General features: G+C 42.4%; 2 pseudogenes; one reads left to right on the forward strand and one right to left on the reverse strand.

Annotated features, from left to right (window-relative positions):
- LOC148029794 (DEAD-box ATP-dependent RNA helicase 3, chloroplastic pseudogene) overlaps nucleotides 1-14,304 on the reverse strand; it is a 78,442-nt pseudogene extending 64,138 nt beyond the window's left edge.
- LOC148029795 (uncharacterized) lies at nucleotides 14,303-14,911 on the forward strand (annotated as a pseudogene).
- Nucleotides 14,912-20,033: the final 5,122 nt, after the last annotated feature.

The raw sequence follows: 20,033 nt of genomic DNA on the forward strand, positions 1-20,033 counted from the left end.
ACAAGAAAGGCAAAGATGAAGTGCTCAGAAGATGTGTTGCAGGAGATGAGATTGGGATTGTTCTGAAGTATTGCCATGATGAGATGTGTGGAGGCCACTTTGCAGGAGAAGCCACAACCAGGAAGGCTCTGCTAGTAGCAGGATATTGGTGGCCTACCATTCACGAGGATGCCTATGATCACTGTAAAAGATGTGATGCTTGTCAGAGAATGGGGAAACCCACCAAAACAAGTGCCATGCCACTGCAACCTATCCTTCCCTTGAAGCCTTTCGAGAAGTGGAGCATCGACTTCATAGGTCCAATCAATCCTCCCACCAAAAGGAAGCAGAACAGGTACATCCTCGTATGTACGGATTATGTTACAAAGTGGTGTGAAGCTAAAGCCCTAAAGTGGGACGATGGTGACAGTATAGCCCTATTCATGTATGAGAATATCATCACCCGTTTTGGCAGTCCCTTAGAGCTCGTAAGTGATAGAGGCACTCATTTTATTAATAAAGTCATGGAAGAGTTGACACAACTGTATAAGATCCACCATTGCAAGTCTACTCCTTATTACCCCAGAGCCAATGACCAAGTCGAAGTCACCAATCGCATCCTCTGCTCGATTTTGACAAGAGCAATTGCCGCACATCGTCTGATTGGGACGATCGACTTATAGAGACCCTCTGGGCATACAGAACCTCCCATAAAGCAGCAACAAGACAAACACCCTTCCAGTTGGTGTATGGTATAGAAGTTGTTTTCCCTGTTGAACTAGAATTGCCCTCTTTGAGAGTGGCTATCAAAGAGCATTTGGGGGACGATGATTCACTGCAACGCCGTCTCCTGCACCTGGAATGTTTGGACGAAACTCGCAGGATGGCTCTACAGTGCATGGAAGCCACGCAAGCTCGACGTAAGGCTTACCATGACAACTTCATCAAGCACAAGGAGTTCAAAGAAGGTGATTTGGTCCTAGCCTATGATTCACGATTTGGAAAGTTTCCTAGCAAGCTTCAATAGCGGTGGATGGGCCCATATAAGGTACTTGCTGCCAACCCTAATGGCTCTGTCCAAGTGTAGACCGTTGATGCCTCTGATGATCCCTTCCTGATCAATGGATATTGCCTGAAGAAATACTTCCCTCCTTTGGGATCTTGACAATCATGGTCACTTGATCCTTTCCCTCATTGGCGTGGCACTATCATTCTTATGATGCTACTTCTGATAGCCGTTCTTCAGCCACTCCTGATGAAATGGACACAACCCTCTGTCCCCTCAAAACCCATCTTCAAGCCTTGATCTCTTATCCTCTATTTTCCACCAGTAGCAGTGACGAGGTTGGTTCTGATGCATGGTATTTCTACCATTCCCTTGCTTAACATTAGGGCCAAAAACACTTCAAAAAATGCACTTTTGTTAATCACGGGATTAAGGAAAGGGCCAAAGAGAGTTCGCCATATGTGCAAGAATATGGCATTCTTGTCTCCTCTTTTTTAGAGATAGTGGAGTCCATTTCGTGATTCTCTCTTCTTTTTTAGCCAAAACCCCTAAAGTCTGACATGTTTTGGAGTCCCAAAGACATTATTTACTTACAAATCTGACAAAATACATGACTGAGATGTGATGAAATTAATAATGAGTTTTTTGAAAGTCGGGAGATCTTTCAATATTGTTTTTGGCGCCCAATACATACTCATTTGGGTTCTTGGCGCTACTTTTTAGTTCATTCACCCCTCTTTGAGCTTCTTTCTCTGCGCTTTCATTCTTTTCATGGATTCCTCCAGGCGCCCTTCTCGTTTAATACACTCTTGCACAGTCTATAGCCAGGGAGTAGATGGAAATTTTGAGCCCAAAACCTTTGCTGTAAACGATTGGATTACCATGCTGCCATCTTGCAAGGGCTCTCATAAGGTGAAAAGAAGAAAACGAGAAGATATAAAACATCACTGGAAGGGGCGTATCATTGCCTTCAAAATTATGCCCAAAGGCTGGTTTGTCAAGGTGCAACATGTTTACATGGCCAAGGATATGCACTTGCCTCCAAACGAACGTGTTCCCCAACAAACACATTGTAAGTTATAAGTTGAATAACGTATATAATTCTTTTCCATTTATGCAAGTTCTAACAAACGGTTCGTCATTGTAGATATCTTTCCATCAACAAGTATTGAATGGCAACCTGTGGAAAGCCTAAGTGGGACTTTCCATGCCATTCATAAGGTATTGGCAGACATTATTTATGCCGATCAAACTGTGTCTTTTTATAGTGAATGCAAGGTTTTTATATAATATGCACAGTATGTGGTTCCCTCTAAAGCGGATAGGTATGGGAATATCGAAGATTTTCCATTGCCAAGTCTTTCATCTCTAAACTGGGAGATTCCTGACAAGGTAACAGTGCAGAGTTTCAAATTCAAAATATCTCAGGATATTAAAAATTCCATGACAGCTGGAAGGATCTCAAGAAGAATACGTTTATCATGGTTTGTACCCCTCCATATCTTCGTGGCTTGCTTCAAAACAGCAAATTTACAAAGAACGAAGGTATCCTGGCTAAGTAGAAACTTTTCGGAAGAGGATTTGGACAACACTATAGGGACGCATTGGAAATCTAGAGAGTGCGATCATAAAGGTGATATCTTGAGGTGCAGTGCATGCCCTCAATCCTTGGCTTTGGCTTACAGTATCCCTCGCCAAACTCTTGCTTTGGGCTTTGATTACAGGAGATACAAACTAAGATTGGGTATTTGGGTTCCTTTGGATTCCGATACAGATTACACACCATATAAACTTGCGGTGCACGTTTTTCCGCATGAAGAAGTAAAGAAGGTGAATGTTACTTCCAATTGGAGTCTGAAAGATGTGAGGGATACCTTGGAATTGCTAGACAATACATCCCCTAGATATAAGTTCAAAGTGAATGGTGTAACAATTGGTAAAAGAGGCGAGCGCTCTTTCTTTTGTACGAGTTGTTTGTCTCCCACAATTGTGAGTTTTGAGCCTTGAGAATGAAAATTTGGTAGGAATTTATCTTAATAGACTATCCTTAAGATATTTTTAAATGGGAACTTCATAAGCTATCATGAAGCAAGTTGCCTTTCGAATGTGTATAAATAAAATGTACATTACATTCGATTTACAAGTGAAATTTTTCATTACACAATGAGGTACAAAAATTGCATAAAAGTGTACAAAGCCAAAATAATAAGGCTTGTGTATGCTTATGTTTGCTATTTTCATTCTTTATCGATTTCTTCAAAGATATTTTTTCTCACATGGCCTTTCTTTGATTGTTGAAAAAAATTCACCTTTACAGGTAGTCTCTTTTCTCGGGGCTTAAGAGGGGATGGATCAAATTTAAGAGGAGAGAGCATTGGCATTCTTTTTTTTCTTAGACTCTGCAGCAGTGGTCCCATTGCCTTTGCCCTTGCCCTTGCCTTTACCATTGCCATTGTCCTTACCCTTTCCCTTGACCTTTCCCTTGCTTGTGCCCTTGGCCATTGAAGTTTTGGGAGGAAGAGGGGAGTCAGGATCATACGGTGTGATTGCCTTGTCCAGAATCAGCTCGATGCATCTCTCCCTTATCCACCAAACATATGATTCAATAGTCTCTACACTGTAAGAATAAATGTTATAAGTTAGTGAAAAGAAATCATGATAAGGGTTACACAAACATTAAATAAAATTAACTTACATTCACTCCTTCTATTTGTAACAACTTTGAATCCACTGTTCTGCAAATGTTTGAGATAACTCTCCATCCACAAGAATGCACATCGCTTTGCAATGGAACTTCTTGTAGAAGAAAAGTATAAGGCCTTTGAGGATCAGCAAGATCCTCGTATGTTTTATCCAAAAATGTAGAAACGAGTCTACCAGCAATGCAAAAGCAAGCTTTGTAAGTTCAAAATATTCTTTATAAATAAAATCAAAGTGAGTAATTTTCTTTCAACATACATTCGTGCTTGACCGTGAACACCGTTGAGAGAATTCATAAAGATAATTTTCCTTGAAAGACAATTAATGTAGATGAGACTCCAATGCCCTCTGCAAATTCATAAAAGAGGTGAGTAGAAGGGTGAAAGCAAATGAATATAAATTTTCCTCTACAGAAAAAGAAAAATACCTTTCTATATAAGGGAAAAAGATGTGGTAATTTGTCACACTATCGAAGCTACGAAAAAATGGTGAAATATTAGAATCAAATTTTGCAAAAAGTTCCACAGAGAGAAGTGGATCAACAATGTATATGGTTCTTCGGATATTGAGAGTGAGAGAGGAGACCAATGCCCTGCAGACAATAGCAAAAGCTATTCAATACAAATTTCATCCAAAATATAATTGAACCTATAAGACTTAACTTACGCAAAAAAAAAATATAAACCTTACCTTATGCAACAAAAAACCACGGAGTCAGATAGTTGGACATCCCTTTTTTCCAACATGGGCTTGTCCTCGGGAGATATACTAAGATATTCCTCCTTAGGTTCCGCAGAAACATTCACAAGAATCTGCCCATACACTTTGCCCATCCTCTCGCTGTTGACGGGAGCAAGTGATGCGGCTTTCCTCTTGTAAACATCATCTTCAGTTTCAAACACCTCCTGATTTTTTTCACTCAAGAAAGCCTCCTGCTAGGTGGCACCCCTTGTAGGGTAAAGGTAAGTAACATCCTCAACATTTAGCTTTTTCTCTTTCCTGGACAATTTTGGGGGAACGTTAAGGATTTCAAAAGATTTTTTATCATTGGAAGGCAAGGGCCTCAGCACTTTGTCAAACCTATACCTGACTCTGCTGATGATGTTGAAATCTTTATTCATAAGGGTGATCCTATGAGCATGGGCGGTAGCAATGTAAGCGTCGTTCATGAAATCAATAACAAAATCTTCTGCGGCCTCTTGCAGGGCAAGAATGGCTGAGAGTTGCCACTTCTTATTTAGACCAGAGACAGTTACCACTTGAGACAATCTATCAGAGATCTCTTTAACGACCCTTATAAAAGCAGCTTTTGGAATGACATGCTGTGTAGCTCTCTGGGCTTTCCTGATCTCACTGAAACATCTCTGCATATAGAAGAACCTGGACTTCCTCTTTCTCTTTTGTGGCTTGGGGTGTTCAGTGGCTTTAGTAGATGTGGGCTCAGGTGCCATTGTAGGGAATGAATCTTTCACAAGGCAAGCCTCACCCTTTGCTTCCTCAACTTCAGGAGAAGAAACATTTATAGAAGATGTAAGGCCAACACCTGGTGTAGGGGGGATTTCTGTTGTAAAATGCTCTGGAGCCTGTGATGGACCAGCTTCAGTAAACTTGGAAGAGGGCTCCTCCTCAGATTCATCAAATTTTAACTTTCTTCTACCCCCACTGTCCTTCCCATCCAGATACACTCTTCTTGCAGTTTGCTTTGTCATTGCCATCCAGAAAAGCAAAAATAACAACCAGAAGGACAATAATTGAAATAGTAAAAATCTGTAAATCAAACAGGCTAATTGGTGTGAAAAGGGACGAAATGAGAAATTCCGATACGGCGCGATATGAACAAAAGGAGCAGAATGGAACAGCGCCCTCGCTCCGTATTGGAGACTAGAATGCCGATACGGCGCGATATGGAGGAAACCAAGACTGCGTATGGACGCCCTCGCTCCGTATTGGCAATGACACAAGGGTGAGACCTAAATGCTGATACGGCGCGATAGGGAGCAAACGAAGACAGCGTATGGATGCCCTCGCTTCGTATTGGCACTAACAAAAGGGGAATGTTAATAGACCTACTCCGTATTGGTGAGACCAAACTGCTGATACGGTGCGATATGGAGGAAACGAGAACAGCGTTCGGACGCCCTCGCTCCGTATCGGTACACCTCTTTTTACTAGCGAATAAAGGACTCAGCCGAAAGACAACCGATACAACGCGAGAGATAAGAAACGGAGAAGACGCAAGTCTTGTATCGCACCGTATCAGCAAGCAAGGCGGGAAGAGCTCGAGAAATGAAAAGTGTACACGTCGAAAAAATTACCACTTATATACCCAGGTCAATCATGACACGTGTCGGACACGATGCTGATTGTGCCACGTATCTGCATTTATGGTCCGTATGCTACGTGTCAAGTAACGACCGGTCCACTTGTTTGCCACGTGGTTATCGGCCACATGTTGGCCAACGGCTACTACCACGTGTATGAGACCAACGGATACTGCCAGGTGGCATAATTCCGCACCTACATAAGGGTGTGTTCCTTATGTGTACGGCTTTTTTCGGTTTTTCGGGACCTTTATTTGTATTGCTGATACGGCACGAGAGTGACTGTTTGCCTTCTTTGCTTTCCTCTCTTTGCTTTGTTTTGGAGGTTCTGCAGAGTCTTCTTTCAGCACTCCTCTCAAGCTCATTCTGCCCAAGCTCGTGTGACCACCAGTTTTGTGGCTCTAGCGCTTCTTCTGGAATCACCGATACGGCACGAGGGGGCCTATCCGTCTGAATCGTTTCTCTCTTATCGCGCCGTATCGGCAGAAGTTGTAAACATGTCTGAACCCATAGAATTCCTAGGATCCAAGGTTTCTCCAGGAACTGGTAAAAGAAGAAGGCTTTCAAAAGGCTCAAGGGCATCAACATATGATGAGCCTGTGCATTCTTTTTCCTCTCCATCCTCTGCCACCAGTGTGAGAAAGCCAAGTACATCTCCAGGGAAGCAAACGTCGGTAGTGAGAGGTCAAGGAGTATCAGAGCTCACTGATATCACTCCATCAGAGAGGCTACTTGATTTTATGCTTCAGAATGGAATGGATCTCTCATTCTATGGAGTTGTGAAAAATGTGTTTAATCCTGATTGGGAACTTGACAAAGTTCTGAAATCTTGTGAAAAATATATTGTGGAGGACTTTTTGGAGTTTGAAAATCTTGCAGGTCCTTCTGTTGAAGTTGGCACAATTGAATATGTCCATGTTCCCATTGGGTCAACAGGAAATGAAAAGTCAGTATTTACTAGAAAGTGCAGGGCCCACTCTCTGGAGAGGTTTTATTCAAGAGACATATTTTGCGGCACTCATTCCAAAAACTGCAAGATGATGAGAAAATCTGTTGCTTTTATTGTTTTCACCCTTGTCAAATACCCTGTGAAAGCTGAGGAGCAACAGTTGGAGGGAGCAAAGTCTGCCAGCTTTTGCATGTTAGATGATCTGGTAGATGAAAAGGAAACAAAGGAGGTTGTAGATATAGATTTTGAGGCTTCTATTGCTGAGAATTTGGATGTTGCTCACTTCAAAGCTGAGACTATCATTGAGGAGAGCCAAAGAGATACAAACCCTCAACCTGATGAGAGTTCTCACCATATTGTTCCTTCCCTACCATGTATACCTTTCAAGGACAAGGAGTACATTTTACTATCAGATATTCAAAAACTTTTTAATCTCAGGGAAGATTATTGTCTTGCAATTATTGCAGAGGCTTATGATGCTGCAAATGGGATAATTGACACAGAAAATGAATCAAAGGAAGAGATTCTGAAACTTGATAAAGAAACTCTAGATGATAAGTTTATTGATGCTGGTGAGGCTCTCTCTCTTTGTTTTGAAAAGGCCAAAGAAGCTGAGAAAGAGTTGAGTATTACTGATGAGGACTTCGATCGCATTCAAAGCGAACTCGGGATTTTCAATTTTGGAAGAGAGGAGTCTGAATATGTTAAAGAATTGACTAACACCAATGAGACAGCATCATCAATTAATTTATGGAATCCATTTAAATTGGAGTACGATGAAAATCAAGTGGTAAGATAATTTTGAATTTGCTTTTACACATTGGTAGGTTTACATTTCATGCTCATTCAGTATGGGTTTTATTTGCAGTTGGATATTGCTGATACAACTTCTTGGGGCGTGGCAAAGGATCGAGAGCTGCTAGTAACACCACCAAAGACATTGCACTCGGCCACTATTTGGCTAGGATTGACCTTGATTCCTTTTTTGTACTTCATAGTAGTTTCTCAGAGGATGCAGCATGGCCCATACTTTGTATTAAAGCTCTTACAAGGCTTCTAGGTTTCTCAGGATTACAATATAATGCCCACAAAGTAATGTTTTTGGAAAAGACTGCAGCAATTAGGATTTTTGGCTACGGTCCAGGTTACTCTGCTTATAGAGCAGGATACTTTTTGGCGTTTTCATCCTACGCCTTATCTGCAGACCGAACTGATGTAAAATCTAGAGCTGGCTACAAGAGAAAAAAATTTCTACGTTATAGAGGAAAGATTCCGGAGGAGGAAGAGAATGTGAGAGTTTTGGAAAACTAGCTTTGTATATATTCTTTCTTATATATAAAAGTGCGATTGCTCATGTGTCATTGCTGTCTTTTATTTGCATTCTTTGAAGTTGTCGTCGAAAAAACCAGTTGAATGCTCCTCCAAAGCATTGCTTTTTGTAACTCCTCCCCCATGCCTTGTGGTTCGAAAATAACTTGTGCGTGCTTGATAGTGGGATTTTTCCATGCCTTGGTTGCTATAAGTTGCTAAGGGGCCATGCTCCTCCACAAAGAAAGGTCCATGAATATGAAGAATATGCTGCAATACAAAGTAACACAAATTTTATACCAATTGCAAAATAAGCCCATATTAAATAATTATTACTTTACCAGATAAAAAGCGATATCTTTTTCTCCCCATGCCTCTTTTATCGCCTGAACAAGCTTTGTGATTGATCTTTTGAACTCTTCCGCATATGTATATGTTGTCTTATGTTGCCTGAGGAGTTTCAGAAAAACATCAAGGTGTATCCAGACCTCCATTCTAAGAAACGCAAGCCTCGGCGTGCTTGCAACATTTATTATGATCTCACATAGCTCTCTCCAACACTCCCAAGCCGCATTCACCTGCCTTCCTGAATGGTTTCCTAAGAATCGTCTAGCTTTTGAGCCTCCCATAGAGACATCGGCCAAGATATCTCTTGTTTTTCCTGAAAGTATTGGATCCTTTCTCAAGTGAACTTGGCCCCCATGAAATCCCATTTTCATAGCAATGCCTCGCATTTATCAATACACTCATCTGATAAAGATAATGGCTTAATGGAATATGCGTAGTCAAGATGCAACCTGAGAAGCTTATCGATTATTCTAATCTCTGCATGCAAAGTACAAATATGAACATTCTTAAGAGAGATGGAAAGAATGGGATCCCAAATGTCTTCTATGTTTTTAAATTTACTCAAATCTATAGAGTCTCTATTTGGGGCTCTTCTTACTGGTCGCAAACTACTCCAATCTTTGGATCCAATACTTTCCATGCAATAAATGCAAGGATATTTTGCATTTGCACCATTACATATTCCAAGCATACATTTGATAGTTTTCAAATCAGCACTCATATGCCATTCCACATTAAATTTACCAACCCCATCAACTACCAACATTTCGCCTTCACTTTGAGACTTAATGATATTTGGAATACCTGTATGGTTGAACAACCATTTCAACGTTTGATGATTTTCAATTGGTACCTGGGCTGCACCAATCCACCAAATCTCCATCTCGGATTGAATCTTATGCAATGGAGCTTTGCCCTCGCCATTGCCATGGTCCAATGCCATGTTCATGAGGCAAATGCTAATTCTTTCCATCTTCTGTCCCTTTTGAATCTGTGCTTCATCCAACTTCAAGGCAAACTTTAGAACACCATAACTTTCTTCTACTGTGATTTTATACATGTGAACCATTGCAATTTGCACCTTTTTTAGATCAACCCATATATTGTTAAACTCATTGTAATAAAAAATTGCCTGTTTTTTGTTTTTCATAGGACATAGACCTTTCGATGTGAATGTAATCTCCAAAAACATGTGGAATCTTGCGAATCATGGAAATTCTTGCAATCGAAACTGCAAGGGCTCGGGGCAATCCAAATATAGTTATCCTATTGCGTTTAAGATTTTTAAACCATAATCTAGAGATAGCACGATAACCTTTTTGACTTATACCCACAGTATCACATGTCTCTACGATTTCATTTGCTTTCACTGTGCCTTTTAAATCCTTCACTAACTCTCTCAGAGTTGGACCTCTCAAATCCACATTTTCTGGTGACTTAAGAATCCTCAAAATGTCTTTCTTATTCATGGTTTCCTTCAAAAGTTTGATTCTTTCCTCATTCTCTCGGATATTTATGCCTAGTATGTTAGAGACATATTTCTTTGTAAGATTTAGTCTCCTTTTCTTTGCTCTCTCATACAAGCTGGTTATATTTTTTAATGGTCTCTTCCTCTCTCTAAATCCTACTGGAGTTTCTCTCAAGCGTGTTAGCTTATCCTGCAATGAATTGTTAACATTTTTCAAAATATCAATCTGACTTGTCAACTCTAAAATATTTGTTTGTGTAGTTTCTAGTGCTTTTTTCATTTCGTGCACTTGAGCTATATATGTGTAAGATACAGAGTATAACCTCATACAGTAGCCAAGCATTCCATTGTAACCTTCTCTAGCATATCTTATATAGTCATGGACATTCAAAAAAGGAGGTGGTTTACCTGTAGAAGGATCCCTGGGATAGATATTTCCATCCACCCACAAATCTATATGCTTCATTCCTTGTGTTCGCAATTTGTTGGCTTCAATCTCATCTATCAATACTCGATGATGTATACTTCTCCAAGATGTGTAAGTCGGATCTAGCTGAATAGATAGCTTGTATTTACATGTGCTTGCGCCTGTGTTATTTGAAGTAGTATTGCTAGACATTCTAGCAAATGAACCGAGCAAGAATCTCACAGTGATAGGAAGCAAGTGCAACAAAAGGAATGGTAAAAGAGAATAGTGTATAGAAAGAAAACGCGGGAGCAAACAAATGCGAAGTTCGTACGAAAATCTCGAAAATACAAAATCTCTCGAGTTCCAAGACAATAAACGACCGAAAAGGTGATCCCTGACCTGGATTAAAAGATGAGGGCAATTAATGGCCGACCTCTTCAATGAACCAAATATTCTCTCATTAATCACATAAGGACAACCAAATTTAGAGGTTTTATTCTTCCTAAACCTCAACTAATTAGCAACTTAATCACTTTCTTACAAGTGCCATTTTTGAAGCGTTTTTTGCCCTAATGAATTGAAAAAAAAAGGAAAAAAAATATACATATCGGTCATGGGAGAAAAGGACTTAGGTCCTTGTCATGCCGACCTATTCTTCGAGAAAGGTGGAAACACCCTCGGGAGTAGGAGAAAAAGAAAAAGAAAAAAACGAAAAGAAAATTAGAAAAAAAAATTATTATGGGAGAAAAGGAAGCAATTCCTTGTCATAGCAGGTCTCGCTCCAAGAAAAGGTGGCAAACACCCTTGGGCCAGAAGCTAGCTATGGAAAAGGTGGCAACACCCAGCAGTCCAGAAAGTGGATTCATCAATTGCTATTCCCAGGATCCAGTTCTGAAGCTGTCTCCCTTGGTATGCTGTGTCCTGAGTCTCTCTGCAGAACGTCTAACTGTCCTCTAGCAGATGACATGTCCTATCCAACACAACGCTTGATTTGATGGCTACCTCCCTGGGTACGCCTCTGACGATGCGATCTTCATCGACAAACAATCGAGTGATGTGAGATTTCATCCTAACCGGATGGGGACATGAGTAAGGGCTGCCCTCTGTGTATCTATCAACAGAGCGTGAGACAGAGGGTGGGGTGAGTGACCAATCTTTCATTTCAAATCAAATGAGAGGTGCGAAGTGTGAATGAAGTGTTGCACGCACGCGATGGGCCTCTCAATGCACAAAGCACGATTTGTTTCTGTGCACTACACCATAAGGCTCCCTGGCTTTCCTTCCCGCACCGTATGCCGACACAGGGCGGGATGCACAGTTGCACCATCAAATGCACACAAGGCATACAACCTTTGCACAAGTGACTGTGAGGATTACATCAATGGGTTTTAGGAAAGGGCTGCCCTCTTGTATCTATCAATAGAGCGTGAGATAGAGGGTGAGCTGAGTGTAACTGGAGTTTCTTCAATCAATTACTGAGAGGTGAGATTGAGGGACGTTATGACACTTCGAGTCAGGTATGTTTCCGTTTCCCTATGTACCCATGTGATGGGTCTCTACTGTCATCACAGGACACGTCACCCTGTTCTGTACACTGCAATGTCAGACTTCCTTGCCTTCCTCCTTGCACTTATGCCAGACGGGTTCGACGCAGTAATGCACCATCAATTGTGCACCCTGGCATACTCCTTCTACACCATTCCCCTGTCGATTTCTAAACCAGGTACAAGATATGGGTTTCAATCATTATTCCTCAAGTGATATTAGTCATGGGGCGAGTGACTGTTCTTTCATTCCATTTGAGTGACTATGAGTTGAGTGCAACATTCCTCATCATCGACGAATTTCCTACGATTCCTTCAACCAGCTACCTCCCTCGGTGCTACCGCGTGGTCCCTGCCATGCCAGATGAGTGCCGAGAAGATGCCTTGGTACCTCCTGCAGAGCCGACAGTGACGGTGGAAGTGTCATTGACAATCAACCTTGATTCTCAATAACATGGGCCAAGTTTTTCTAACCCTACCACTTCTGTTTCTCAGTGATGTTTATGTTTTAAGTGTGGTGACGTTAGTGGATGGTCTGATGTGTGGTCCTAGGTCCCTATTGCTCGCTTAACCTTACCCATTAAGGTCTTAAGTGTGGGGACGCGTCCCTGCGCGTCTACATTGCATACCCCTCTGCATATGCCTCAACCTGCTAATGCCTCTATGCCATGACTTGCATTTACCCTGATGGGGTCCCTTCCCACCCACTCGTTCATTTTTCACCCACCCTTGGGGTTGCTCCCTTGCAGTTTTCCTTCATTCCCTGCTTTTGCTGTCCTGCCATGTGCATGCACCCTACGTTCATCGAAGCCCAAATCTAACCTTATAGCCCTATTCCTCCCTTTGCATTGACCATTTTTTATTTTTCGTTCCAATGCACGATTTTCAAGTTATTAATTTTTGAAGCATTTTGCACCCATTAGCCGGTTTTCCATGTGAACGTGCTTTTTCTGCTTCGGCACCATGATCTGATGTCATGGCCCTGACACCAGCTGTCTCCCTGCCACTTTTCCTTTTTACTCCGTGTCATTTCGATGCACCGTTTCTCCCATATTAATTTTACGATTTTTCAAGACTTTTTCGTGTGTCTTTTTGACATTTTTCCATGTGAACTTGCCCTGTTTGCATCGGAATTCCAATTTGATTTGACAACCATGTCCCCTGTGCCTTCCCCCACCTTTTTCCTTTTTCCTTCCCCCACTTTCGACTTCTTGATTATTAATTATTAATTTTTCCATGTGTTTCGGGCGTATTTTTGGTGTTTTTCGCATGCGAACCCCTCCTACTTCAGCCGGAACTGCGTTTTAACGTGACAACCTTGTACTCCCCTTCCTGCAGACATTTTTTCTTTTTATTGCGTGTCATTCCGGTGTACGGTTCGTCCAATCTTAATTTCCGATTCCATTTTCTGGTTTGTTTTTTGGGTTTTTCCCACGTGAACGTGTCTTATCTCAGTTGGAACCCTGTTCTGATGTGATAGCATTTTCGGGCACGTCCTTCGGCACATTTTTCCTTTTTTCTGCACCTCATTCCAATGCACGGATCTTTTGATATTAATTTTTAATTGCGTTTTTTGTCCCATTTTTTGCGTTTTTTGCATGTGAACGATTTGTATTTCCCCCGAAACCCCCGTGGCACATTTTCCATGTCTTCCTCTTGACATCCTACCCACTTTTTGTTTTTACGACATTTTGTTTTGATGTCCGGATTGGGAGTTATTAAATTTTCTTTATTTTTGTGTGTTTTCACGCAACTCGTCTTGCGCGCGAATGTGCCTGTTTTCGATTTTACGCGTCTTAACGCACCCCGATCGTATCCGTGTGCCCCGTCCCGACGTTCTGGCACCCTTTCAATCTCATCACAGCAAATTTTTTTTAAACCCCGCCTCACGCACGGGTGTGGGACGGGGGTACGCCTTTTCCCCTTGGGCACCCCCTACCCCATCCCTTGGGCACCCCCCTACTATGGGCCCCTACCCCTTCCCCTATGCCCTACCCACCACATGACCCCTACCCTTCCCAGGGGCACCCCACCCCCTTTGCCACCCCCCATGGGCCCCTGCCCATCCCCACACCCTTCCCTATCCCTCCCCTTTCCCGACCCCTTTCCCCCCAAACGTCTCCCCTCTCCTTCCCCCTCTGCTCCTCCCTCTCCTCCATTTTCTCCTCCCTCTCCTCCATCTTCTCCTCCACCTCTCCTACCCTTCTCCTCCTCTCTTCTCGTCGGCGGAGGCGTCCTGATACTGCTGGTACTCGGAGACGAGGTCGTTCATGTTGCTCTCAGCCTCGGTGAACTCCATCTCTTCCATGCCCTCGCTGGTGTACCAGTGCAAGAAGGCCTTGCGGCGGAACATGGCGGTGAACTGCTCGGAGACGTGCTTGAACATCTCCTGGATGGAGGTGGAGTTGCCGATGAAGGTGGCGGACATCTTGAGGCCCTTGGGGGGGATGTCGCAGACGCTGGACTTGACGTTGTTGGGGATCCACTCCACGAAGTAGGACGAGTTCTTGTTCTGCACGTTCCGCATCTGCTCATCCTCCTTGGTGCTCATGCGCCCCCGGAACATCGCCGACGCCGTCAGGTGGCGCCCCTCCCTGCTTCGCCCGTGCCCTGTGCCTCGTAGCTCCTCCTCCGTGCCCGCCGTGCCTGCCACGTGCCACGTTCCAGCTCCTCCTCCGTGCCATGTTCCAGCCCGCCGTGCCTGCCACGTGGCGTTGCCACGTGAAGCCGCCGCCTCGACAGTGCCCCTGCCGCCTGCATGCCCCTTCGACGACGCCGCGCTGCTCCGGCCTAGACTCCGCCTGACGTGCCGTCGTCTGCAATCTTCGCCCCGCTGTCCACTGTGTCGGTCCGCCGTCGCCTCCTCCTGCACGTCCTGACACCGTTGCCCTCCACGTGCCCCTGCACACCTAACACACCCCCCTCCCTAAGCCCCCTTCCCCCCCATTAGCCCCCACACACACAACCCCTCCGCCCACCCCCAACCAAGCCCCCCTTTCTCCCCCCCCACACCCACCCCCCCATCGAAGCACCCCTTCACACTACTCACACCCTACCCCCTGCAAGCCCCCCGTCACACAGTCAAACCCTACCCTAACCCACACCCACAGCTCACACACAAAAACCCCCTACCCTCCTGTAAGCCCCCTGTCCTACGCTGCAGAATCGTTGCACAGCTGAACCGCAAAACCTCAACCCTGCCCTGGTTCATACGCAGCCAACCCCCGCAACCCCCTACATACATCCCCATCCCACCTGCCGACATCTTCGAGGCGCAGCCACATGCGCAGGTGTGTACGTGCGTGTGGGTGATTGCGATTGTTCGTGCGAGTGTGATTGCTCCTGTGCAGGATCGTGAGCGGGTGTAAGAGCTTGTTAGTTGGTTGCCGACACGCAGTTGCCACGCAGCCTGTTTCTGGGTATTTTTCCAGATTTTTAATTCCAACACCTGAAACCTTTAAAACAAAACAAAAAAACCATTGAAAATTAAAAAACAAAAACATTAAACAACTCTTAAAATTCTGAAAAAAATATAGACAAATCTAGAAAATTTCCTATTATTTTTGCAACAAATTGCCTATTTTTTCTAACCTGTAAATTTCTCGAAAAAAAATCAAACCATTTTTAAAAAATCAAAATTCTTTTAAAAATATTCAAAAACATGAACCAAATTCTTTAAAAATTCTAAAAAATGCTAAATTCATTCCTGAAAATTTCCTAAAACTTTTCTTATTTTTTTAAAAACTTTTTGGCATATTTTCTAGGCTGTACAAATACTGCATTACATCCTAATTCATTAAAAAAAACCAAAAAGAAACCACAAAAAAAAACAACAAACAAAAAAAAATATCATTTTTTATACAAACACCACCTATACATCTAGCAAAAAATCCAGATATTTTTGGATTGAGGAGAGCGCATTCTTTGCATTTACATACACCCACTACCTGGTATTTTTCCTTTTATTTTTATTATTTTTTTTCAATTACCCCAAAACCCATGGTTAATTCTTTTTTAAAAAAAGACAAAAAAAATCAACAACAAAAAAACCTAAACCCTAACTACCACCATGGCACGCGCGTTCGAGCTAAACACACCATTTTTTTAAATTAAAAATAAACCCGCCGTTCACTTTACACGCACTAAGTGCGCTAAAGAGGCACTTTAATATTTTTAATTAAAATGAACGAGCCGTCACAAGAGCACGCGGATGGATTGATGATTGATGAAGATTGAGATATTGTGAAAGCTTATTGAATAGTTTTTTAGAGTTTGGAATGGTTTGAGTGTGAGTGATGAGGTTTTGATGACCTTCTGTAACCTTCTGTAGGTCTTCTGTAGAGCTTTTGTCTCTGTACTGTCTCTGTACTATAGCTGTTCTGGTACTGTACTGTGACTGTTCTGTAGACCTTCTGTATGCTTCTGTATGTGTTTTGATGGATAAGAGTGTAGCTTGGGAAAGTTTTCTAACCTTGGAAAGAGGTGAATACAAGTGCAAAAGAGCTAAAAGAAGTGAAAGAAGTAGCTGCTGAAGACTTAAGTAAAGACTGCAGTGAAGTGACAGTGGTGAGCTATGAAAGGACACTGTAGTGGCTCTGGTGACTCTTCATATCAAACATACCTCTTGGGAGGGGTATCCACGACCTAAGAAGGATTATTGAGAGTGATTATGAGAGATTGTAGTGAGGATATGATGTATTATTGATGGAGAGAGAGAGAGAGAGTCAGAGATAACCAATTCTACTAAAACAGAGTGATTGTATATGAGAGATTGAGAGAGAAGACTATGAAGATATTGAAGATGAATACTATGTGATGTATTTCCATTCAAAGATGGTGTATTCCTTTTCTTTCTTTGTTCTATTGATGGATTTTGTGAAGATATTGAAGAATATGGTTGATTCTATTAAATCCGTGGGAGATCTACATGATGCTGCATGAAAATTTGTTATGCTTTGTGTTCTTTTCTTCATTGTGATAATATAAAACCTAATAAAAAAGCTTGTTGATGTTACAAGATAGATTTTCTTGCAAGAGAATTCCCTTTTCCTTGGTGTTCCTCTTGGGGCTCCACGAGCGGCGCTTTCTAGACTCTCCTCTCGATGGGCTGCTAAGATGTGTCCTACAAGAGAACATGTGGACACACTACAATTGGTATCAGAGCAAACCAACGAGGATTTGTCTTTTACAAGAAAACTTAATAAGGAAAAATAAAGCAAATGTTGTTGTTAAGATCGTCTCCTTACTTACTTATCAATGTTGACTTGCAGAGTCATGAAGCATGGAATAGATTCTTGGTGTTCTGAGTTATATTTATGACCGCAATGCGTGCTTCACATTATCGACGGAGGATCGATATGATGAATATCCTAGACCACATCTACAACCCATCGCCCTGTATGTGGAACAGAGATGGACGGGTGATTCAGGAATCTATTACATAGCTGCCCACCAATTTGTGTACCTTCGAACCAACCTAAAGAGAATCAAGTGGTTGAGGACCTAAAGATCGTGAAGCTGTTCATCTTTGTTGAGGCTCACACAAACACAACCCTACATGTCCGAGGTCGGAAGGTCAAGCTAAACATGTATGTGTACAAGGAAGTGACCTGAATAATCCTTGCCGACAAAATCAAGGTGTTGGAACGTTACGAGAAGAGCGGGTATCAAAGGAAAGGATACCCTAATCTTCCAATGACCTATCGATTCCTAAAGATCCATGACCCAAATCCATATTATTACCAAGTTCCCATAGCTGAATGTAACACAACCTTATTGTCCCTGAATTAATGTATCAGCTTGTTCCATCTCCCCAAAAATAATTGTACTCCGAAAGGGCTATGCCCATATGAATGAAATAAGACTCTTTTTATCAATGATTGTCTTGACTATGAGTATTGATAAGAAAGTTATGTGATTAGGTATCTTGGCTAAAAGTTGAATTGGGCATGAAATATAACGTGAGAAACGTTTAGCGATTTGTTAACGTTAAGAATCTTAATGCCCAGGCACAACCTCAGATGCAGATTCCTAGTCCAACCCCCACACCAAGTATGGCCGTGATTTAGGAGAAGAATTTTCTTCTCAAGCAAATCAAGCCACTAGAATTTGATGGCAAGGGACGGTCCATCCAAACCGATGCCGAGATTTGGATCGAATCCATGGAGGAATACTTCGAAGCAGCAGGTACTGCACCCGCCAACCAAGCAATGCTCGCCAAGCTGAAGCTTACTCGTGAAGCAAGACTTTGGTGGAAGCAATGGTGCAAAGACCAAGGGATCTCGAAAGGGTCCGTTACTTGGGAGAAGCTGAAAAGAGCTGTGCAAGGAAGATACTTACCACTTGCCTACCACACGTAGAAGATGAATGAGTTCTATGAGTTGAAACAGCTTGGTTTATCTCTTGATGCATACTACTCAAAGTTTGTCTCTCTTTTGAAGTATGCACCACAAATGGATATCACACAATAGGTGTCGAAGTTTTGTGCTGGATTAAACCCACCCATAAACACCCGCCTCGAATCAATGTGCCTGACAGATCTTCAAGACACACTCATTCCAGTTGCACCCATAATTTAGGAAGTGCAAACCAGGCCAAGAAATAATAAGACTTGGTCTTATAAGTATCACAACAAAGGAGTGTATAAGTCCTAAGCGAAGAGAGTTCAAGGTCAAAACTTGACAAAAGAAGAAAGCTAGGACCAACAATGTCAATAATTTTTTTCATACCCAAGATGATGGCCGCAACCTCCATTGCTTCCATTGCAATGAGCCCGATCATTTCAAAAGGCAATGTCCCAAGCTTGGCGAAGAACAATGTCAAGGACCATTCCAAGGAATCATCCATGACCAAGGAGCCACCACCTGGGGCAAAGGAAGAATCACATGTGTTGCCAATAGGGAGATATGCGATAACGAAGACCCGAACATGGAAGTAGACTTTGAGAGGGCAACAATCCATGCCGCCCTTCACAAGAAAGGCCCAAATCGCCAGTTTTCGGTGATTCAGACACCATCGGATTATCAAGGTAAAGGCTTCAAAACCTTGATTGATTGTGGCAGTATGCATTCCTTTATTTCACAATCTTGTGCAAGAAGATTAGGAATAGCCACAAAATATACACCTACCTTTCTTGTTGAATTAGCAAATGGTCATGAGGTCACTTGTACTAGGCAAACTGCTAAGGTGGAATTCCTATTGGGAGGAAAGTTGACTTCGGTCAGATTTAGGGTCATGATTCTAGGTATCCATGAGTGTTTGCTTGGAATGGATTGGATTAAACCTAATGATGCCCACATTCATTATGGAAAGGGCCAAGTTTCCTTTTGAAACTCTGAAGGGGAATTGTTCACAACTCAAGGAGAGGCTGGAAAGCCGAAAATTCAATTGGCCAGAGCATCTGGGATAATAAAGGGAGTCAGAAAGGGGCTACTTGTCTATTTGATTAAGCTTAATAATCTAGATCAGAATTAGGAGTCTAATGAAGAAACTTCATGGCTAAAGGAGTACACAGACGTATTTCCTGAAGAGCTGACAGAACTCCTGCCTCAAAGAAAAGTTGATCATGAAATCAAGCTAGTACCAGGAGCTGCGTCAATTACAAAGAGGCCATATAGAATGTCCATCCTGGAAGCAATTGAGCTGAAGGAGACACTCAAGAAAATGTTAGATCAAGGCTAAAACATCCATCCTAGCAGTTCACCATGGGGAGCCCGAGTGCTGTTCCAAAAGAAGAAAGATGGAATGCTTCAGCTATGTATTGATTATAGAGGGTTGAATCAATCAACCATTAAGAATAAATATCCTATTCCACCCAAGAAAATATGAAATTCTTCCCAAGAAAATATGAAATTCTTGACCATCTTGAAGGTGCGAAGACCTTCTCCAAGATTGATCTCAGGTCTGGATACTATCAGATAAGGATCAAGGAAGAGGATATCCCAAATATGGCATTCAACACAAGATATGGGCACTTTGAGTTCCTAGTCATGTCATTCGGAC

This window comes from Lygodium microphyllum, chromosome 10 (genome assembly GCF_053477565.2).
Source record: "Lygodium microphyllum isolate KBCC chromosome 10, Lygodium_microphyllum_v1.1.10, whole genome shotgun sequence".
Classification (NCBI taxonomy): Eukaryota; Viridiplantae; Streptophyta; class Polypodiopsida; order Schizaeales; family Lygodiaceae; genus Lygodium; species Lygodium microphyllum.